At 39.0% G+C, this 24,902-nt stretch overlaps 1 protein-coding gene across 3 annotated transcripts in view; it reads right to left on the reverse strand.

The window, feature by feature from the left end:
* Positions 1–24,902, reverse strand: part of LOC138193158 (bis(5'-adenosyl)-triphosphatase-like) — a 276,788-nt gene that overhangs the window by 13,784 nt on the left and 238,102 nt on the right. The window lies entirely within an intron of this gene.

Below are 24,902 nucleotides of genomic sequence, written 5' to 3' on the forward strand. Positions count from 1 at the left end.
CAATTAATGTCTGCTGCCCTATCGTGGAACATTGTTACAACTCCACGATGACAAACTCAGTATTTAAGCTGAATCTATAGTGCACATATAATGTTTCATTCAGTTTGTTTCTCAAGGAAATTGTTAACACGTGTACATGTCATTGATGTTTAGAAGCCTTGCTTATATAGTCAATCTGCACACTCTCTGCCTGTCTTTAGTTACTCATATTGGCTAACAATATAAAGTTGTATTAAGTATTTGTGTGACTAATATCAAGAAGTGTTCAACTTTAGTCATGGTGGACGAATAATAAACTTGTATTATTAGCCGTATCAAAATTGATAATTACCCCTTTTATTAAAAGAAGCATTCTCCCTCTTCTCAGAGCGGGCCCAGTGAGTGGTCATCTGACACTTGACACCATGACGCATAATTTGAATTGCATCTAATTGAGTTTAATTATCAGCTGCAACCAACAACGACGTTGTTTTACTCTTTCTCTCATAAGAAGTATTTTTGATAATCTAGTAAGGATAAATCCAGTCATCTCTCAACCCGGACAAAGCTCAGAAGATCTTTTTTGCCAAAGCTGACAGCTGTTGCGTCACTGCACCCTGGTCGTCGATCCTAAACAAGATCCGACGGGAGCAGCAGAAGAAGCCTGGACGGGACGCCAGTTGCACAAGTGAACACCCACAGCACGACGCCAAACTCCAGGTCCCTGACATCTGCACGGAGGTCCGAAAGAAAGAGGCTTGTCTGGACGACTGGAACCACCCTCTAGTAAAGATGGAACCACCCTCCCGTAGGCATAATCCATCTGAGTACTTTGATTCACTGGGTTGATGTCTGATAGCTAATTTATCCAATTCTAAATTACTTAAGTCTCTCATTTACGTCAAGAACTAGTTTAATTCTTAATAATCTAACTATTATTCTTCCCACCATCACTCTGCTATAGTTTAGAAATCCTATTCCTCACATCCATGATCCATACACTAAAATACATATTCATTTAGTTTATTCTTGATGTAAATATTGTTCATTAAATGTCCTTATAGACCAAGCACTTGTTTTGTGTATTTCTTGGAAGATATTGAAACCCTAACCCTGATTGCAGAAGTCACGGTTCAGATTATGTCGACTGATCACTTGTACATATATAATTAAATCTTGATTCTTTCTGCGAGACAGAAAGTGGTGCCCCGACGATGAATCTAATCCGCCACACGGCTGATTACTTAGGTATACATTATGCATAATTTACACTTTGGAATTTTACAGGATATATTTTTTTTAAAATACATAAATAAAAGACGAGTAAAATTGACAACCAATCAAACTCAACAAGTTCGAAAACCACCATAATCTTGTAATAATAAGCTGAATGTTGTTATTTCAGCGCTTATAGGAAAGAAAGCATGCTCTCAAAGAACTGACCATTTACTGCTGTATTTATGCTGTACTCACAAATTCGACTATGCGTCACAAAATAACCCTTCAAGAGACAACAGTGGGCCATTATTACAGTAAAGGAATGTCATTTACACCAAAACCATTCCTTTGCTGCAAGGTTTAAAAAGATGAATTACTTGCACTATAGTCTATTATTGTCCTTTCTTTTACTCAAAATTATTGCTTCCCAGAGTGAAACATCGCTTCCACTGTAGGGGTAATCATTTTTAATTATCATTATTGTTATGATTTTTTACAAGAAAACCCAAAAACATTCCCCTCAGCAGCTGCACTTTTCTGTCCAGAATCATTCTGGTATTTTTTTTTTTTTTACATGACTTGATCAAGCTTTTGTCCTGCTGAGTGGAAACGTGCTCTTTGTAAGGCTGGTATGCTAATGACTCTGACCGCTGGACCTGTGTCAAAATTACAAAGCTCGAGAAATGCTGTGCTCTGCAAACTGAAAATCAAAAGTCAGGCCAATAGAATAGTCTATCTTTACCTCAGGCATGTGTGTGGAATGTGAAGCTCAAGTCAGATCCCTGGCTTTCTCTCTTTCTTTTGTGATTTTTTTTTTTTCTTTTGTTGCATTTGTTCCATTACTGTCCATACGTGTGACAAAATAAGAACATTTCGTGGAAAGTGTTAATTTTGTCAATATATTTGAACAAGCAAACACTTAATTCTCTTTGAAACAGTGCCTACAGAAAATGGTGAAATGTCAAGCAAGGGATTAAGAAAGATCCTCAAATTATTTGAAATAAATCAATCCACTTGAAGAACCACCATCTAGAAATGGCATACAGTTCAAACTACTCGCAGTTTATCCAGGACTGGCCGCCCCTGCAAATTCAGCCATTTGATTAAAAAAGAAGTCTCAAAAAAAATAAATCATAATGTCAGGATCTGCAGTTGATTCTTGCAGCTGTTGGTATCAAAGTACATGCGTCTACAATCAGAAAAAGATTGCACAAAAATGACCCTCAATGGGAGGTGTGTGTCCAAAAAGATCATAAATACGGTTTGCCGGTGAACAAAGAAGACAAAGACCAGGCCTTATAGATTATTGTGCTCAGTACAGACCCATCAAAGATATGTTTGGCCACAGCAAAAGTAGACATGTTTTATGCTGACCAAATACAGCTTTTCAGGAGAAGAACCTCATACCAACTGTGAAGCATGATGGTAGAAATGTTAAGGTTTGGGGTTGTTTCGCTGCCTTAAGCACTGGGCAGCCTGCCGTCATTGATTTAACATTGAATTTTGCATTTTATCTCAGAGTATCTTAAGGTAATAGGAGGCCATCTTTCTGAAAGTTGACGTTTAGCCAGAAGTTGATGAGCAATGCATGCAATAAAACCCTTAAACATCTCGCAACGGAAGGAATTCTGCTCACTAGAGTGGTAAAAAATGACAGCAAGCTGATGCCAGGGACGAGGCAATTAAGCAAAACAGCCATATGCAAAAGTATGACATATATTAAAAAATAGCAGGAAGACTCACATTGTGGGATATATGCTTTTTGAAAAGACCTATTGACACAGATATACCACAAAATAAGATTAACGTGAGAATCAAACTGAAGACCAAGGTCTGATGCCAGGCAGGTGAGAGCGAGTGTGGGCGGAGCAAGGAGGCACTTATAAAGGCCCGACCCACACCTTCATGCAGGTGCCCTCATTAGTTCACCAAAGAGTTTCACATAGAACTGAAAGACAGAATGCACACATATGCACACACACACACACATATAAGCACATGCATTCACAGCAGGACATAGAATTATACGTAACACAGTACATTATGCATCATAATCGTAGGCAGTATTTATATGTTTCCGTGTATGCAAAACTAGTATGGACAGAAACATCCGTATGTACAAAAGCACAACGCCAATTTCATGTCTACTGACTTGAGCTTCAGTATACATCAGTGTACATGAAATGTTGCACACTTGGACACACAGAGGGGACTTCAAGGCGTCAGAAACACAAGCACATCAGCTCAACGTGGCTTCATACCGCCGGCTGTCTGTCTGCTAAACTTACAGACTATAAACACTCGCGTTCACTTGAGTGTGCTTGAAACATAAAATGTCGTCACTTCAGCTGTTTTCCTCATGAGCTAACTGCTAGCTGTGGCACTGTTTCACACGACACAGTAATTCATCTATATTGCCAAACGCATTGTCCGTTACTCTTCAACAGTGTTATACACCTGTGTCACTACTGTAATACATATTTTTTTTTTTGTATCTCACCTGGAAAAACACAAACACAAACACATCAGCTCGACGTGGCTTCATACCGCGGGCTGTCCGCCCGCTGAACGGACACGGTCCCCTGCCCTGCTCGAAAAGACCTCTAAGCTGCCCTGAGTGCCTGTGTGCGCCTCACTCACTCTAACCATGAATTCACCTACTAGAATATGAGTTGCTATTGCAAGTGAACATACATCAGGGTGCGAATAGACAAAATAATAATCCAACACAATAAAAAAAAAATAGAACAAAAATAATACATGAGAAAAATAAAGGGAGGGGGGGGGGGGGTATCCAGTGTCCATTATGACAAACATTACTGTGGCTCCCACACACAAATCTAGGCGAAGTAACGTAGTAAATGTAAGTTTAAGATTTTGAGACATATGAAATAAAGAGGTTTTTTGGGTGTTTTTCTGACCTTGAATTTCTCGGCCTGTCTGTGTGGTACTCTGGTTCCCAGTGCAGAGCAGTTGAGGGGAAGAGAGGAACTGACGGAGGATTAATTCAAATAGGGAGCACATACAGTAGGTATGGGGTGGAAATGGGGTTTAAAAAAAAAAATCTGAAACATGTCTGTTGCTTTTGCAACATCAATCTGCTGCCACTGGTAATTTTATAATCGAGAGCAAACTAAATGCTTGGAGCAAATGCACAGCAACAATGGAATAATGTAAATAAATATTTTAATTAAAAACTCTTTAGCCGGCAGATGTGTTTAAATGAGTATCAAAACTTAAAGTTTACAGTTCACAGTTCTTACTGTTCCCCATAGCTGCTTTAGTGTATAAAAAGCTCCTATAGCTAATGCATGCATTATGGTGTAATTTCTGTTGGGTCACATTTTTTGATATGATGTGACAATGTGACACTAGAAATAAAACTGAAAAGCTGTCGGACTGATGTTGTAACGTGTGTGCATGTAGGCATGTGCACTCTTAGGCTGGTGCTCACTTCTAAGGCAGTGTGAACACTGTGGAATCAAGTTTAAATACCGTACAATCGTCAATAATGTAGGATAGATATTTTAATTGCTTTATAAAGCATTAGTCGAGTCAACAATATAATAATAGTTGTTCTGGATTAGTCCTCAGCAGTGTTATTCAAGTCAGATTTCAGTCACAGCACGTTCCTTCAAATGTTTCAGAATAAAAATGAAAGGTTTTTCTCTGCTGAAACGCTGGAGGGCTTTTAATTTAAAACTGTATTGTAAGTGTTGAGTTTGTATTAATGTGTAATGCTGTACCTTTAACAGCCCAAATGGTAGTCAATCAAAATGAGACTTCGAGTTGACGGCGTAAATCAATCACTACACCTGAACTGTAAATATGACAAATCTGACTTTTCTATTTGTTTTTATTGGCTCTCTTGCATGACATACACTTTTAGAGAGGATTGGATTGTTGAGCACTTGTGTAAAAGTAAATACATTTAAACCAGATCAAGAGAGCTGTTAATATTTAATTTTCTCTCCTGAAGAAAGAAAGTGGCAGAGCAAACCATTGGCTCACTCAAATACTTTGCATCACTTGACCTTCATCTTCCCTCCACTGCCAGTGGCCTCAAACTAAGTTGCCATGTGTAGGTGTTGTTTTTGTGCAGTGTAGCCCATTTCCATTGAATTCTCAGGATTAAATAGCAGATGGAACAGGATGTCCAGCTGGGGACAGTCACATTGTCCTCCATAACCATCCCAGGCCAGCCTCATACTGTCTGACTGTTTACTATTCTACCTCCACTCCCAGCAGGCACCACAGATGGAAGCCATTTCCGCACCTTTTCTTCCAGCTCCCCTGGCCACACTACCAAAGTCATTTCTACTACAGAGACATGTTAGAAAATGGGGGAGACGACGTGTTTAAAATATCCCTGCGCCTTACCACAGCTCTGTCAGGATTCCCTGAAGAAATTAAAAACAGCCTAACTGGCGGCTTCTATCACGTCCTCATCCATGCGCCTACGCAACTGTGACAGTCCCCGCCGGACACTGACATACATGGGTGCTTTTTAAGTTCACAGTGCTTCAGATAGAGGGTTGGAAAAGTGCGCACTCTCATGAGGAATGGAGCAGTGGAGAGGGGAAATGGAGAAATGCTGCAGCATCCCATGGGAGAATCGGAAGGTTGCTGCTGATTTTCTTCCTCCTTTCACACTGCAAAAAATACCCAGTCTTCAAGTCATATGATCTGTGCCCCAAAGTCTTATTTTCTAATAAAGAATCTGGATAAGAATATGTCCGTCCATTTGTACTGTAGATTAAGTTGTTGTCAGGAATAATTCCAATTCAAATGCCTTTACACCAACAAATCATTATACTCGAATAGCAAAATAGATAACTCTATAATGATGATATGTTATCTTAGAAATGTTTTCTGACCTGTCACTTCTGGGGTTAAGGTTAAATCCCATATCAGACATTTACCTTGCTTTATATTGTAAATATGATGGCATTGTCAATGTTGCACTTGGATGCTTACAACAGAACTTTGTGACTTATATTATGATGTTGTTCACCTACTTATCCTCACAGCTATATCTAGAACTTCCACTGCTCCATTTTGCAGCACAGGTGCCAAATACTGTGACACCAATGTTGTGCTTCCTGCATAAGCCATGTCATGACTGAATAAAGCCATTCAAATATAATTACACAATGGACAACTATGTCTGAAACACAAGAAGCAATTACCTTTAATTGACGGATGAAACCAGTGTAGAATTGAATGAAAGATGGTCATGGATTAAATAATAGATTTCAATAGCAGGTCACCCTTTTGACAGGTGTTAGGTCTATGTTAAATATCCCTTGTTGGCTCCATGGTAAATGGTGAGGACCAGATCTCGTGAGAGGAGGTTTACAATTTTTTTTAAGCTAGTGAGACTAAGTCAATGATTATTGATCATCATAAAATGGAACAAAATTAGCAATGACAACATTTATTTTAAGACAATGTTCAAACTGTTGAAATAATTAAACTAATGGTTTTACAAACAGGTACTCAAAAAGGATTAGCTCGTTTACAGTGTAACTTTATTATTATTTTTTTTCCCTATTTTCTCACCTTTACATCAAGCTTTAATCATTCTCCTATATCCATCAGAGCAAAGGAGGGGTTGGGTTCCTAGATGCCTGATCTCTGAATCTGAAATGAGCAACAAATTTCAACCAAAAAATATTTCTGGCTGACAGCTTTATCTTTGTAGAGAGAACACTGAACTAATGTTTATCATACATTCTCTGAGCTTACATGTCATATACTGACAGCAAGCAAAGTGTGAATAATAAACGTGTGGGGCAATTGTACACGTATCGGCTCTGTAGTGTGTTCTGGACAGATAATCCGATTCTACTAGTGTTACAGTTGGTTTTAGAATCAATTGAGGAAATTTAGGAGTCCACAACTGAAAAAAAAAGACCAGCGCATTCACTTTTAGCATGTAGCTCAATCAATTTTAAATAATTTGTTTTTTTTAATTTTTGAGCTCTAATGACATTAAATTAGCAGTAGTGTTGGAAAGTCACAGACTGACTGACATCCTTCAGTAAAATGATGGCTCTCTTCTTGTTTATCAAACAAAACAAAGAAACCACATCCACACAGCAGCTGTGTGAGAATGTACTTCTAGACATACTGTATGAGTACGAGATGAATTTGAAAATCAACATGCAAATATGTTTACAATGACAATGTTAACCTGCTAATGTTTCAAATATGATGTTTATGGAATTTGAATGCTATTCATTTTAAAAGTACAGTATTTGGTCATAACTCCAAAAAGTTGAACAAATCAAAATGTTGACCCGATGATGGCAATAGAGGAAATCTGAAGTATGATGTGCACACTCATTAGTGAGAGTCTGCAGATGGACAGTATTTATATAAGAAATAAAAGTGCAAATTTGAAGATAAACAGAAAGGAAGGGCCTGCCTATCACCTCTCACTCTGTAACTCTGCAGTGAACACATCATTTCATAAATTGCTCAGTGTTTGCTCTGCACCTATTTACCATCAGTCTTTTTATCTCACTCGCACGCATTAGACGGGCTTAAACTGGTAAATATTCCTGTTGTCCTACCGCATGTTGCTGCTCTCCACCGTCCCACCTCTTTTGCCTTGTTGTTTGGAAGGCTTTCTACAAAAAAATTACTGACATTCGGCTAACATCCTGCTTCCATGTCAGAATGCATACAAGAAAAGAGAACATGTTAATATAAATCCAAAATAGGCACTAAAAACACAAGTCTGGTTTTAAAGTTGAAAGGGCATTTCTCAAACCTTTGGTTTGGTTAACTCTTGCATTCTGTCTCACTAATACAGGTACACACATACACTGGCACACACAAACAGAGTAAGTTAGATTCTACAAAGAGCCTTTAAGTTACATCGAGCTGCAGAGTTGGTGTTAATTCTCATTGGATTTGGATTTGCCTTTTGATGCCATCTGGCCTTTTGAACCAAAGTTATTATCAAAACTATAGCTTAGGGACTGTTCCAAATTTATACTACAATATTTTTTTTCATGGCTCAGGGGACAGATTGTCTGATTTTTTTTTTTTGGGAGCACAAGGGAGGCCCCAGTTTTTCAGTTTTTCCTTCCAGATTTGTATTGTTAAGTTTCTGTAAAGTTATTCATGGACGTTTTACATTTTATTTTTACCACAGAGTTGGTAGGGGTGGAATTCCTGTAGAAATTGACCCAAATGCATTAAAAAAATATGTAAAACACAAATGAAAATCTATAACTTTAGGGAAATGATGTTGTGGACAGTCTAAGCAGACAGTGCAGACCAGCTTTGTCATCATGCATCCGGTCTCTGAAAAGCAAGCAATTACTTAATTAAAAAATTAATTTCCCAAAATACTGAACTACTCCTTTGAGGAGTAATGGTACATCTACTCCTCCAGGTTCAAAGATGTGACTGTGACTATATGAATATACTCAATTAATGTAAAACCACTTTACATAAAGTGTATGTTTATTGTGCAGCGTGGCCCTTTTCCCTTTTCTAAATCTCCTAATTGAACCACAGATGCATTTCTGGTACAGAGTACATTAATAAGAATTTGACTGGTTTCCACAATGATCTCGCTCCTTATGAAATGCAAAACACCTGAAACCCCTTTCCGGTGCTCCAAACTCACATGAAAAGGAATGGCAGACGAATGGAGTTGAAGACTGGACGGTTGATGGTGGTGACAAGCTGACATCTGAGAGTTGACATTGTGTCAGTGAATCTATTTACAGAACCATAAGAAGTATGACAGTGGAGCAATTAAGCTGACAAACGAGCCAGTCATTTGAACTTGTGACTGTGATGTGATCCATAGAAAATGTCAGCAAAATGCTGCTATTTTATATTTCTACAAAACACATGCCGTCATTGCTCAAGTCCTGGTAGTCTGCCAGTTATTCAAGACTCCCTTTGAAAAAGATGAAATTCTTTCATGCTGCTTTTGTGGAAGAGTCCTGAACAAAACTGAAAAAATATACTGGAAGAGCAGCTGCCTTGGGAAAAGTGTATTATGTATGACAACATAATAATCAGGTGTAATATTAACTGTAACATCCACTAGAATTTACTATCCAGTGTGCTAACCTCAGCTGACAGCTGAAGTTGGTGCTCTGTTCAGGAATATTCAACATGAAATTATATCAGAGCCAACAGTTCTGTTTCGTAACCAACAGACCTTTTCGTAGCAGACATTTAAGACTTTTGACAGGAAACACAGAGGTCTTACGAAGGATGTGAACAATGGCTTTGAACCTGTGTCTTTCTCAACTAAACTGACTGCAGCCAGAATTAATGCTGTTAGCTACACCTGTGCTTTCCCCTGCTATGACAGGTGCTCTTAAATTAAATGTTTCATTATATGAACTAAAATCACCACATTAAGGTTATATGCCAACCAGTCAAGTTGCAGTTAACATCCATATCTGTCCTGACTCCTATAATGCATGTCATGAAGACTTTGAAAGAATTATTATATGTTGTAGCCATGACAGGAGACAAAACTTCAAATAAAGATGTTGTTGCCAAGTGGCAACAAATTCTAAAGCGTGGATGCTTTGCACATACCATCAGTCCACCAGCACAGAAGATCGATACAATCACCATAGTTCCCAGGTAGACACTCAAGATTAGTGTCACTAATTCAGTATCCAACCAAAAGTAAAACATTGTAACTAATTCACATTCAGTCCCTCAGTTAAGGCATTGAATAATGGCCAGAGAAGTGTTCTTGCGGAACATCAACATCTATTATATAGTTAAAACTTTTTAGAATAATGTATATCTTCTCTTTTCCAGACTAGCCGGCTTATGTCCTATTGGAAGGGATCTGAGAAAAAAAGTCAGATAGTGTGATTTGCACTGTTGAATTAATCAAAGAGACAGACAGAAATTACCTTCTCCTTTTCACATTAGCTGCAGTGTAATCATCATGCTTCCTGTCCATTCTACAGTTTGGTCAGCATGTCGGATAAATGACAGTTCCATTTAGCAGTGAGTGCCCATAATGTAAATGACAAGAAGTTAGGTAAGGTTATTAGTCAGGTTAGAGAAGAAGCGTGATAACTTCCTTTCTGTGGGTGGGTGGGATGGAAAATGACCAATTAGGCTATTCATTAAATGCAAATGTTATCATATATTGTTATCTTATATTAAATGGTAAAAAAGATGAATAGCAGCCCAACATTGTGACAAAGAACATGAGGGTCCACAGATAAGTCCCTATCTACCACACGGCAAAGTCTGAGACAGTCTCAATTCCTTTCTCTGCTTCCATAATAACACATCCACATTAGATGATAAATCAAATCCAATAATGGTAAAAAAACAAACTCCCCTGAACATGACTACACAATTGTAGAACAGCCATCGATAAAGATTAAATGAAGAATACTGTCAGACAATATCAGAGACTGAGAGGCTTTGGAGGTGGAGACACGGAGAGGAAGAATTGAGATACTTTGCTAGGACAGTGCCAATGCTGCCCTGACATGTAGCTGCAGAAAATGGAATGGATGGAGACCAACGATAGGAAGAATCAATCAGGAAGGTACAGAGTGGAATGAAACATTATTATGAGGAAGCTAAATAACAGAGCCATTTCCCGCTGGTACCCACGGGAGGAGAAAAAGCAGCATCACTGAATGCTAAGTGAATGTGAGTCAATGAGTCGCCTCTCACTTTATTCTGAAATGGCTTCTTAAGAACTGTATTCTTCAGCACGGTATAACAAACAAGGAGATTTATGATGATAAGCATTTCTCGTCTCTTCTTAAATTGTATGATGATTAATTTTTGATAAAAGCCCACTCTATAAGAAATCACACAGTTATGGTGGTTTATGTCCAAGGCCAACATTCACTCGTAATGCAAGAACTCTTATTGGCCAGTTTAAATGTTTTAAACTGAAAAACTTATATATTGCACCTTTATGATATAAGATGATTTTTTTTTTTTTCTCAAAGCAGACTTTTTTATATGTAATTTTGGTAAACTAGAATACAAATAGGTAGAAAAAAGTCACACTTGGAACATCTAACAGAAGAAAACAACATCATTATAACACATAATCAGGAACTGACATTGTGTTTCACGATCACAAGCATGGCAATGTAATTGAGTCCATAGTGTTCCCAGAGGAGGTTGAGTGCAGAGAGGAGGAGGCGGTGTGGACTCTCCAGACCATTTTCCATTAATTCATTCTCCTATTTGAAAATAACTTACTGTTCACAACAAGATCAGCTTGAATCCATAGCGTCTGTGCAGCTCTTAAGCAAAGAGGACTGGCAGAGTACTTGGTACACAAAGCCATGTGGTTATTAAAGGCTAGATCATGCCTATCAACAATCCTCATGGTTTAAATGAGATGAGTTGAAATGCCAGTAACAAACTGAAGGGGAGGTAATAAGCCTAAGTGTCATCTTCATCTAAAAAAATTAAGTTTTGATTAAAAGTTTCATTTAAATATTCATAGAAGTAGCAGGCACTTGATCAATATTTCATTTGATAGATGTATGCAGATCCACTTCAGAGGAGGAATGTTATTTTCTCGGAAATAATAATAACCTATTTAGAGTTGCTGTATCTAAAATCTTAAATGAACCGATACTGCTGATATCGATGTCATGTGGATAACTATAACAGGAGGTATTTTTATGTTCACATTTATTTTTAGGAAGATTACAAAAAAGACAATATTATAATATTCACAAAAGAAAGGCAATGTCTGAACATTTTCTAGCACAAGATATAGTATTTGCTGTGAAGGAAAATATTCAATACCAACCACGCGATTCATTTCTTGAACTTGATTTTCTTGCATGTTTGTTGCCTTAATGTTGCTATGCCAAATATGTTTCATTAGCCCAGTTTAATATGCGACAGTTTCTAAAGGTTGTGTATGAATGGTTTTGTTGCCATGAGAAAATAAAATTCATCCAAAAATGAATTGCCATTACCCAGCGACAAAATCCCTCAAACAGCCAACAATTGCTCTCACAGATGAGGAGCTTCAAAAGACAGACTGAGCCTGATAGGAGTTAGTGTAAGTTTGTGTTGGATGTTGGAAAAGGTAAGTTGGGTCATCTTATATTCAGTCTATTACAGTAATAGTATTGTAACAGAAGTGAAGTTGTGAAGTGGCAGCAGGCTCTGGTGGTTTTGAAGGTATTTTTTGCGAATTCATATTTTTGTGTTTTCCTTTAATAAGACCCCAGTCGCTTATATCAACAGAAATACTGGAGGTTAAAGCTATCTATCAGAGAAAACATGTTTTTAGTCTATCAGTTTGGCATGTCTGATGACTCTAATTACAGCAGTACCTATGCACTTGAGATGCTGTTGCCTTGGAGAAGCCAGTCCGAGGAACAAATCAACACTGACGTCAATTCAGAACCTTTCATCATTGTAACTGTTAAGTAAACATTGCACCAGAGCTGCCGAAGACATTTTCATAGTTTTTAAGTTTACTTTCAGCTAACTGTTATTGTTACACACATTAATAATAATAATAAAAAAAAAATGACTGTGGGATTGCCACATCACACTGACCAAAATAAAAGGAGAGTTGATGTACAGGGAGGGAGTAGTTCATAGAGTTTAAACCTTAAGGGGAAAGGTTGATATGTGTTTTTCTCCCAAGGTTATAGACTTTTTTATCATGAAATTCCCTCATTTTGTCAGACAGTGAAACCTCTGAGCCACTGCTGTGTCTGTGGGGCTTAAAGTTACAATCTTTATGTCCTCAGTTTTGGCAACTATGGCAATGAGCCGCGATTGCATCTGTGTTTTTGGATTTAACTTTACTTCCCAGAAACTCAAACACTGTGACGTAATTTAGCTATCAGTTAAAGAGTTTTTTTTTTCCTGTGAATGTCGTCTCATACATAGCTCATTTGGTATGTGATACTGCAAATGCGAGAGCTTTAATTAGTGGGCCACTGGTTCAATCACCATTGTCTTACTTCATCCACTGATGATAATGACTTCACAGACATTTATTTAAATGAGAGTCTTCAAGATTTTTCGGCTAGAATACTGTATTTTACTTAAGACTGGAGCCGTAGTTGTAGGGACCTTTAGGGAAAAGAAGAAAGCCATATAGGTTTTCTGCTGGGAGCAAGGTATGATGTAGGCTACTTCAATTGCCACAGAACCTCAAGCAAATGGTAGGTGGGGATCCAACCTGTCCATTATGTGCAGCGGTAGGAAAGGTAAAGGACATCCTATCAGGCTGTAAGACTTGTTTGGCACGGGCGTGGTCAACAACAGCACTATTTCAGGAGCTTAGAATTCCGAGGGTTGAGCCTGCAGCAGGCTGTGAAGGAGATGGCTGAAGTAGCCGAACTTGGCGGAGAAGGAACGGTATTGGTGGATATGTGTAGCAGGTATGAACTTGTGGCTTCGAGCAAAGATAATGTTGTCAAATTATCTGGACAGACGCCATACTTGCAGGGTTTTCTCCGGATTTGGCGGAAAAGAAATGGTAGTGGTTGTCATTTGTAGCACTGCCTGAGCTCTAACCCACATATTCCACTGCATATTCCGTCCTCTGCACAGCTTCACATTCTACCAGGAGCATGTCAGATGCGGAACGTTTTGTCTGCCCGTTTTATCTTACTCCTTGATTTGATCATGTTTCCTTGATTTGTGTGCTTCTATCGTGGGTAGACGTTGTTAAACGGCTTCTTTTTTGTCCGTTTTGTGGTTGTTGTTGTCATTTCCTACTTTGTGCTGCAGCCTACAGACAAAGTTAATGCAGCTTGCTGTCTTTTCGTCATTAAAAACATGAATCCTCCTATTTATTGCGTAACTATTCCACATGCTGTGTCTGTAGCAGGAGGAAAACGCATTTCTTGGATCTGGAGTTTGCACATGGGTGTTTTATTTAGAAAATTTACCGGAATGTGATTACACTTTTCTCGACACATTTTCTGCCCAGCCGATTTGCTTTTTTGAGATTGCCGCGTTCCAAAAAAAAGATCTGCCGCCTATCTTTAGCGAAGCAGTGTGGCGAGCCACTTCTGGGACGCTGTTGAGATGGACCGCGGCGCAGCCGTTGGGATGTGAAGCATTGGCTTTAATGACGGCGATTCACTCCGCCAGCCGTGTTGGAGACGGAATGCATCGAAGACGAAACCTGCAGAAAGTAGCCTTAATGCCTTCAACAGTAGGGGCCTCAGAGATGGTATCAAGAAAAAGTAATTACTATATTTCCTAAATACAAGAGACTTATACTAAGCCAGCCTCTTTGCCAGAGAAGTAAAGGCACTGTAAGTCATTATATTACTCATTCAGCAGTGGAGTCTAAAAAAATTGTGTGTGTGCTGTGATTTACTGTTACAATGCCTGATGTGTGCCCATACAGGCGTCATTCTAGTACATTCAGCATAGGTCACCCGCAATTTAGAAAATTATCAGAGCTTCTTTATCGTGAACCATTATGCCAGTGATAAAGCAGCATATTGAATAACAGAAAAACCTATTGTTTCGTTGTTCATCTCAACGTTTTGAGTCCTTGTGTGTGTGTGCTGTGATTTACTGTTACAATGCCTGATGGAAAGAGCTTTTCAACTTCTTTGGTTTGGAACTCTCTAGAGGTCAGAGTCATGTATTTGTAATTTTGCTCATTGTTGAATTTGGCCTTTGGTTGCAAACATTTTTTAACGCCTGAGGCAAAGGCATACTTTGTATTTGCTTTCAATAGAATACTACCCCACCTCCCCCCCCTTTATTATCCAGCCACCTCCCCCTTTTATTTTAAAACAAAACAACAGACAAAACAATTTGAAGAAATGTAATTCCATAAGCATGAAAGCAGTCTATGAACTCCATAACTGATGTAACCGATCCACCTATGTCATGCAATCCACACACAGACATTTAACCATCTGTAAAAAATAAAATGCCAAAGAACTCTCAAATATTTTTTCTTTATCTATACGCCCAGGAAGCTTTCTGGAAAAAAAAAAAAAAAAAAAAAAATCATCTCATACAAACTTGAAGGCGAATAAATGTAAAATACTAATATTTATTCAAGGTGCAATGCATGTATTTCTAAGATTGCAACATTTGTTCAAAATTGTTTGGTATTTTTTTGTGGATTTGTGAATACCATAAACTACCTACAATTCAACATACACGTGTATGAATCTGTTTTTTTTATTTGTAGGTCATGTAACATGCAGTGGATGCTCTTATAACTGTAGGGGACACAGCATTTGATGTTGATCAGAGACGGGGAAGAATAGCTGAAGGAACTAATTAGTTACAATCTCAATGACATGTACTTTTTATTTCTCTCTCTCTCTCTCTCTCTCTCTCTCTCTCATACACAAACACACATGCAGACACACACTTTGGCAGTGGCACTTTCGAACATTAGTTGCTCGTGAGTAGTATCTTTGTTATTGTTTGAACTTAGTACTCACCAACTGGTCTGAAGATATTTCTCTTGTGGGAAGCAATGCACTGCTGTCATACTTTTCTTAAATAATCAGAGCTAGAATAAGCTACACTATGTTGAACAGCTAATGAACCAGCCAGTTAGGTTGACGTTAATTTGTATACTGTGATATAACTTTGTTATCAAGAAGTTATTAAACTGCTCGTTCTCAGCAGAAACGGTTTATTTTGACAATAACCAGCTAAACTTTGACAATTTGATCAAATCGGGCAAGCCATTGGTTTCTGTCACCCACAGACTTACAGACAGTTCTCTGATCAAAGATTTTCCTTTCAGCAAGCAAGATGCAGTGCAGTGTGTCCACAACTACTGACCAGTCTGACATTATTATTTTCCAATGAAAACTCATGGTTATCCAGATGATGTTTGAAGTCAAAGAGAAAAAGATAGATATTCCCAAATAAACTACATTGGTAAATAATCAAAACCCATACTCAAGTGAACCCAATGGTGTACACAATAAAACAGCTCAAAACAAAACCCAATCTTTTGTTGGAATGTTTTCAGTTCAGACTGGGTCATAGAACTATTTTCCTTGGGGAATGAACACTTTTAATAATAATGGCCCCATGATTCCCTTTCCTTTACTGTCACCCCCCAGGGCAAAATTTATAGTTTTACTCCACTCTGCTAAACCTTTAACAACGGTGAAATCCTTGCGATTACTTGTGTATGAGGAGTGTTTCCACAGCTGTGAGACTTTCCCCTTATTGTACATAATACATTCATTGTGATGTGCTGTAGCTGGGTAGTGGATTGCTGCAGCCATGAATGTCAGGTTTATAGATTTTGAGTACTTTAAAAAATGACAAGCTAAGTATAATCAGAATGAACCCAGAAAAACTGAAATAGCACTGCCTCTTTTGCAGTGGTGCTTTAACATTTGCCTTTTTTATATTTCTGCATAAATATGACCTAAAACATCAACAGATTTTCACACAAGTTATAAAATAGTTCAAAGAAACCCAATTAAAGCAACGGTATAATGATGTTATTCATGGTTATTTATGATGATCCAATATCATATTGGACGTCACGTCTGAGTGGCAAAAGTATGTGAACTTTTGCTTTCAGTTTCTGGTGTCACGCCCTTGTGCAGCAATAACTGAACTTTCAAAAGGAACCATTCTCTTGTAAAATTACTTTTGACCTTTGGGTTGTTGCTTTGCTGCATGACATACTTTCTCTTGAAATTCAGTTCATTGATGGATGGAAGTCACTGGTACATTTCAGAATTCATTGCTCCGTCAATGATGGCAAGCTGTCCTGGCACAATGCAGCAATGCAGGCCCAAGCCATAATACTGCCCCCGCCATGTTTTACAGATCGGATAAGGTTCTTATTTCTTTCTCTAAACATACATTTTTTTTTTTATTGAAACCAAACAGTTATATTTTTGTCTAATCCATCCAGAAAACATGTTTCCAGTACTCTTCTGACTTGTCCTTATGATCTTCGGCAAACTGCAGACAGGCAGTCATGTTCTTTTTGGAGAGCAGTGGCTTTTTCCTTGTTATCCTAACAAACACAACTTTGATGTCCAATGTTCTACTGATTGTGGACTTATGAACATTAACATTAACCAATGTGAGGAAGGTCTTTAGTTGCTTAGAATATAGCTTGGGTGCTTTTGAGACCTCTGGGACTATTAAAGACATTCTCTTGAAATGATCTTTGTTGGCTGGTCACTCATTAGGAGGGTAAAAATGGTCTTGAAATTGCACACTTTGACTGAATGTGGATTGCTGGAGTCCAAACCCTTTAGATATGGTTTTGTAATCTTTCCCAGGCTAATCAACATCAAAACAGCTCTTTTGACATATTCAGCAATTTCCTTTGTTCGAGTCATACTAAACTTCCATAAATGTGTGGTGACGATCAGACTTTGACAAATCCCTGATATCTATTTTTTTTTTTTTTTTTATAAAAAAAAAATGTTGCCCACATATACCTGATTTTCAACCTATTGAATAAAAACACCTGACTTTACAAATCCCAAAGGTTCCTATACTTTTAACACTCAGACATGTAATGTTCAGTCATTTTCCTCAATAAATATTGTTCAAGTATGATATTTTTTATATTATTTGATTACTTTTATAACTTATGTGAATATCTGATTATGTTCTAGGTCATATTTATGCAGTATTGTAGAACTAATTTACAAACATTATCAACTTCTAAGCACCACTGTGTGCAAGGTGACAAGCTTTGGGTTTCAGATGAATTAAGCAAAAGCAAAGAGTAAAATTAAAAAAACAAAAGCCCTGAAAAAAAAAGATAATGGCTCCCAAAACGAGTATGATACAGTCTTACTTGGGCTAGGTGACACAAAATCAAATTCAATGTGCCATTGGGTACTTAAGTCATAGGTACCAATAAAGAGACAGAGGGAGACAAAGGAAGAGACAAATACACAAGCAGCTACAACAGTGTTTTGCTTCTGACTCTTTGTCTGTATCACAGAGCCGTTGTCAGCCGGCCAGATCGACCGAGCAGTACGAGCATCCTGCGCTGCACCACTTCATCTAAATAAAATGACAATACAACTGCACTCTAGAGTACCATCCCTTCTCGGTACAACGATAAACACCTCGTTCACTGTAGCTTCACTGTCATATACTATCTACATCTGATAAAGCACCAGATTTCAGTGGGGGGTGGAAAGGAATTACTTTTCACCTGTCTTACAGTTCGGACATGTTTTATGAAGCTCACTCTGTTATTGTTAGTATTTTGTTACTATGTTAGTATTTTGCTTCATTGCACTACAATGTATATTCACTGTTATGTGAACGCATTACAACGGATTTACTAAAAGTTGTTTTAAAATTCAATTTACTTTTTTTTTTTTTTTTCAAAAATCTACTCATAAGGTCATCAGGGCCCGGACGGTGGTGAAGTATTAGCAACCAGTGTCTATATTTTCCTGTAAACTGTAAAGAGTGTTACACAGTTATTATGTGAGTAGTTACAATAAACTACTAAATGAATGTGGGTGTTATATTAATGGATACACCCTGACCTTTGCCAGTGCACGGTTCTGAGGTCAACATCACATCTTCTAATTTGTGGGGTCAAAAAACAGGTATCAAATAGTGGACATTGCATTTATGTGGTATGTGCCTTAACCTGGCTAAAAATGTAATTTCCTCAAGCTGCCCTTGCAACAATATCATGGAATGTTATCTATAAGTGCAGCCTGAACACTGATTCATTGAGCTGGGTACATTCAGAACCAGATTAGGCAGTAGGAAGATGGCTGTTTCCTCCCTTTTTTACAGTATAGAGACACGGGTCTCACCTGGTCTGCTGCCTCCTAAATATTTTTTTTATGAACAAATACATTTTCGAAATCTGGGCTATAAAACACTTAACAGTGGTGTAGTGTAAAGGGGAACAAACACTGGTCAATTATTCACTGCAAAGAAAAACACCTCGGAAAAAAAATCTTATTTGCCTGGTGTGACATGGAATGTATAAATGTTGGTGGTGCTGCTGCTCTCACGATAACCCTTATGATCACATGCAAATTAAAAACAAACCTATTTATATTATGCTGGTGGGAGTCTGCAGTGGAACTGCACGTTTTATTTCTCCCCTCAGGCAGGATGAGGATGTATGGTGAAGTTCTTTTCATTAGACATGGCTATTAGAATATTCAAATCAAACTCACCAGTCATTGATATTCATTTGCTACAGACTCTCTTGTTACAAATTCAAAATGTCACAGTGAAATTTAAAACAGCCTGAAAGGCATGTTCATTATTTCCTTATTGGAGTGTTGTAGTTCATTGGTTTGGAGATTCTGGCTGAAGAGCCCACTGATATTTGTTCAAACTCATTTCTCAGATGTTTAATTAAAGTTATTAGGAGCCACAAGTGAATCAGTTCATTAGTGGTGAATTGTATTTTAATATTCCTGCAGAAACACATTGGATTCAGACTCTTGGACAACAATGCCAGTTGTGCAGCACTAGATGATAAATGGACCACCATGACACTACACTTATTGCTTCGTAAGTGTGAAGGTGAACCACGTTGCTGCCGAGTACCATTAGCCAGGAAAAGAAGCATAAATGCCTCATTAAGTTTTAAATACCCATCTGGGGGAGGGTACAGAAACATTTCTGCAGCATTGAAGCATTGAAGGTCCCAATGAGCACAGTGGCCTCCAACATCCATAAATGGAAGAAGTTTGGAACCACCAGGACTCTTCCAAGAGTTGGCCGCCCGGCCAAACTGAGCGATTGGGGGAGAAGGGCCTTAGTCAGGGAGGTGACCAATAACCCGATGGTCACTGACAGAGCTCCAGCGTTGCTCTGTGAAGAGAGGAGAACCTTACAGAAGGACAACCATCTCTGCAGCACTCCACCAAACAGGCCTATATGGTAGAGTGGCCAGACGGAAGCCACTCCTCAGTAAAAGACACATGACAGCCCACCTGGAGTTTACCAAAAGGCACCTGAAGGACTCAGACCATGAGAAACAAAATTCTCTGGTCTGATGAAACAAAGATTGCACTCTTTGGCCTGAATGCCAAGCGTCATGTCTGGAAGAAACCAGGCACCGCTCATCACCTGACCAATACCATCCCTACAGTGAAGCATGGTGGTGGCAGCATCATGCTGTGGAGATGTTTTTCAGCGACAGGAGCTGGGAGACTAGTCAGGATGGAGAGAAAGATGAACGCAGCAATGGACAGAGACATCCTTGATGAAAACCTGCTCCAGAGCACTCTGGACCTCAGACTGGGGCAAAGGTTCATCTTCCAACAGGACAACAACCGTAAGCACACAGCCAAGATAACAAAGGAATGGCTTCGGGACAACTCTGTGAATGTCCTTGAGTGGCCCAGCCAGAGCCCAGACTTGAACCCAATTGAACATCTCTGGAGAGATCTGAAAATGGCTGTGCACCGACGCTCCCCATCCAACCTGATGGAGTTTGAGCGGTCCTGCAAAGAAGAATGGGAGAAACTGCCCAAGAATAGGTATGCCTAGCTTGTAACATCATATTCAAAAAGACTTGAGGCTGCAATTACTGCCAAAGGTGCTTCAACAAAGTATTGAGCAAAGGCTGTGAATACTTATGTATGTGTTATATTTTCGTTCTTTATTTTTTAATAGATTTGCAAAAATGTTAAACAAACTTTTTTCACTTTGTCATTATGGGGTATTGTGTGTAGAATTTTGAGGACAAACATGATGTAATGCATTTTGGAATAAGGCTGTAACATAACAAAATGTGGAAAAAGGGAAGCGCTGTAAATACTTTCCAGATGGACTGTATACTCAAAACCCATTTGGCAAAGTGAAAAAGGTTTTCGAAATGTTTTGAATATTGAACTCTTTGCAATGACACTCTAAATTGTGGCCATTTATCTTGGTTGCTTTTATAATTGAGATTTTAAGTTTACTAGAGTCCACCTATGGCAAAGTGAAGGGATCGGACAGGATTTAGTAAGGCACACACCTGTATTTATGAGGCCCCACAATTCACACGGCATTTCGGGACAATAACTAAGCCATGGAGTCCAAAAACATCTCTGAAGATCTTTATAATAAAACTGCAGCAAGGCATATATAAGGGAACGCTAATTAAACCCTTTTATAAACCTTAAAATGTTGGCAGAAGCAGAGAGCTCAATAACTGTATAATTAAGAAACTTACAAAGTTTGAAAACACCAGGACTCTTCATGGAGACATCCAGCCATACTGTGTGACCAAGCAAGTATGTCTTTTGAGGACAAGAGACCCAACGGTCACTCTAACAGAGCAATAGAAGGGATACAATAAATCCTTTTAGCTGCTCATAATTGATCAGCCATCTATGATAGAACAACTAAGTGAAGGCCACCCTGAGTAAAAGGCATATGACAGCTATCTTGGCCTGTCATATACCGAAAGTGCCTTTAAGAAACTCACAGAGCATGGTGAAAAAGATTATCTGGTTAAATGAGTCCAAAAAGTGAGCTATATTGGTAAAACTCCAAACACTATGTCGATCGAACACCAGCCACTGCTGATCATCTGGCGAACAGTGAAACATGATGGTGGTAAAATCATGCAATGGGGGTGCTTCTCAGCAGAAGGGTCAGTGAGATGGGTAAGAATTTAATGGAGAATCAGTGCGGCCATATTCAGAGAGGTCCTTAAAACGAACGTGTTACAGAGCATAGCGAGTTAACACTGGGCGACAGTTCACCTTTCAGCAGAACAGTTAATCAAAGCATACAGCCAAGACCATGCTGGAGTGGCTTCAGGACAAGTTTCTGACCGTTCTTGAGTGGCCAAGCAAAAGCCCAGAATGGAATCCCAGAAAACATCTGGAGAGAGACCTGAGGTTAATCACAGATTTCCATCCAATCTGATGAAGCTTTACAGGATCGGCCAGGAATTATACGATAAACTTCTCAAATTATGGTGTGTAAAGCATGTAGAGACTTCCCCAAAAAGACTCAAACTTGTAATGGCTGTCAAATGTGCTTCAAAATATTGAATCAAAGGTCTGAATACTTTTGTTAATAGTTGGAAACTACACAGATTGTCATTTTGTAGCCTGACAAAATACAATTTACTTTTCCTGCTGGTGAACATAATGGAAAGGTTGGGTCCTCACCTACCCAGTGGCATGTTCTCCCGCAGGCTGAGGGCCCCTTTTTTTTTTTTCACACTGCCGTGAAATGCCGTCTCCCTTCTGTATCTCTCTGAGTATTTTACAATGAGTGAAACAGCGCCTCTCGAAGTGCGATGCTAAGTGAATGTGTGGTAAAACATGGTATTGCACTGTAATTTGCACAGTCAGGAAGTTTGCTTCCCTTGGGAATTTTTTTGTTAATAATTAACCAATTAGATGAGACTACTGTTTTTGAATGATTGGAAGATCAGTATTAGCAAGTTTGGACTACCAGTCCAGTGTCCAGTATTAGCATGCGCAGTTATGGAAGGCAGAGATTAGGAGATTTTAGTAAAAAAAAACACTTTTACTAAACTACCATTTGAACAGTAACCTCAAATTAAATGTTGTGGAGGACCTAAAGGCCAGTGGGAAATATAATGACAAGGTTATCAACCACTTTGCAACCATGAAAGAAAGAGGAATGGCCTCCCTCCACAAATAGAGTGAGTAAAATACACACCCATCTCTCTGTGGTTTTACTGTTGCATTTTTTTTATGTGGTTAAATCGCTTACTGTGCCACGCTAGCCTGGATTCGTGTCAGACGGCCCACTGAAGTTGTTTTATTAGGGTTAAAAAATCAGCACCACGGACAGCAGTGATGTGTTGGTAAACGCAAGTGTCGGCTGGAATGAGTGCGATGTGCATGTGTGTGTGCGCCCACCTGTGTGTTGTGATGCAAGTGTCGGTTAGATAACAGGCGTGTACAAGTCTAGCATGTGTATGATGACATCTGGTTACATAAAATTGGCTGTAAAATAAGCAATGTATTTCTGCATTTTTTTTTTATGCAAAGAAAGGACAGTTGGCTTAATTTTTTTTGCTCACGCCATGCCACTGCACCTACCCACTGCTTGAAGTACGATGGAAACACGTCATATGGTGATCCCAGCAGACAGTTTATACACCTCCATGCACCCCAGGTCCTTCCAACTAAGCCTTCTCTTCTCTACACTCTCCCAGTTCACCAACTGTCCCTGCTTACCCTGAGTAACTGCCCCCCTTTGTCTCGTCGAACGTCCCATGAGCCTCCTTATTTCTACAGGGCAAGCCTTACTCCACAATAGACTCCCATGCTCAGATCTTTCCTTGCTGCACCATACCCACCACCTGTGCCTGCCTTACTGTTACCTGTGCCTCCTGAGCTGCCTGTAGTGCACCCCACCTCCTTCTGGTTATTGGTGCCTCACAACCTCATCTTTGCTTCCTGCCAACAGCAACTGTATTATTATCTCAGTGCTCTTAAATTCTTCAGTTAGGCTTGACAGCACCAATTGAAGGATGTCCCTGCAATTCAGAGCTACAATACTGAGGCATCGGGGAATCCCAAACCTCTTCTGAATAAATTAATTGATCAGTCTCTCCAACCTGTCACAGTCTGTCCTCATTGTTTAGTTTTGTCCTCTGTCTTGCCCTTATTGTTTAGTTATGTCTTTCTGTTTTTTCAGTTATTCCTGTTCATTTCCCTATTTTGGGGACTCACCTCATGTCTTGTTTCTGTTGTCTTCACTTCCTTGCCCTCGTGTCTTTCCACCTTTGTGATTGTTTTCCCCGCCCTGATTGTTTCCACCTGTGTGTAATTATCTGCCTGCCCACATGTATAAAGTCTGCATGCTCCTTACCTCCTGTGTGAGATAGTTGTTTTTGTCAAATGCTGCGTTGAAATATGGTTGGAGTTACCGTGCACACAAGAAGGTTCCATATATCCCTTCATGTCGTATTTACGACATTGGAAAGCCTCGAGTGCATGGGTTATCACGTTCTCGCTGATGTTTACGGAAATGGCAGAGGCCACGGAAGTACATTTTTCGTTGGATGTTTAGCTAATATATTGTGATTTTAGTCATGTAGAGTTTATCTTCGCAGCATCCATAACAGCCTACGTCTGAGGAAAATGTTGATCCTCCCAACAGCCTCATCTTTTCCCTATGTGCCTTTGCATTTCCTGCATTATGTTATGTACTGTTAGTTTGCTAAATTGTTTGCCTCTGTGGCTTCTAGACTTATCCATGTTTCTGTTGCTTAGCAACAGTGTTTTTACAAGTCAACCACTTGAACGCCAAGCATACGGTGCACACGACTTCCCATGTTGTAACCATGAGCTCACGCCTTCCAGCAAAAGCATAAGCTCGTCTCTCCAGCATTCATGTCAGCAGTATTTGTGCATTGAACCATGTTTTGCCTTCTGGATTTTCCCGTTCACTAATGTACCTCTGCGTATTCCTCTTTTTACCTGGCTTTTTGGACCCTTGGCTGTGTGAGACTGAGCTTGCGGATTTCCCCTTCATGGTTGTAGTTTATTTTTGCACCTCTATCAGTAAAATAAATTTAACTTTACTTGTGTCTTGGGTCGTGCACTTGAGTCCTATTCCTGAAACTCTAACACAGCCTTTCTATCTTGGAAACTGAACACTCATATACTGACAATGACCAAATTACCCTTGAGAATATCCCAAAACTTTATACACCACAGCTTAAGCTTTAACAGAAGTCATGACTTCTCTATTTTTTCTAAACCTTTAGCAACATCTCTCCCAATCTGCCCAAA

The sequence above is a fragment of the Embiotoca jacksoni genome, unplaced genomic scaffold (genome assembly GCF_022577435.1).
Source record: "Embiotoca jacksoni isolate LCO1_2020_lvr unplaced genomic scaffold, fEmbJac1.0.p SCAF_1, whole genome shotgun sequence".
Classification (NCBI taxonomy): Eukaryota; Metazoa; Chordata; class Actinopteri; family Embiotocidae; genus Embiotoca; species Embiotoca jacksoni.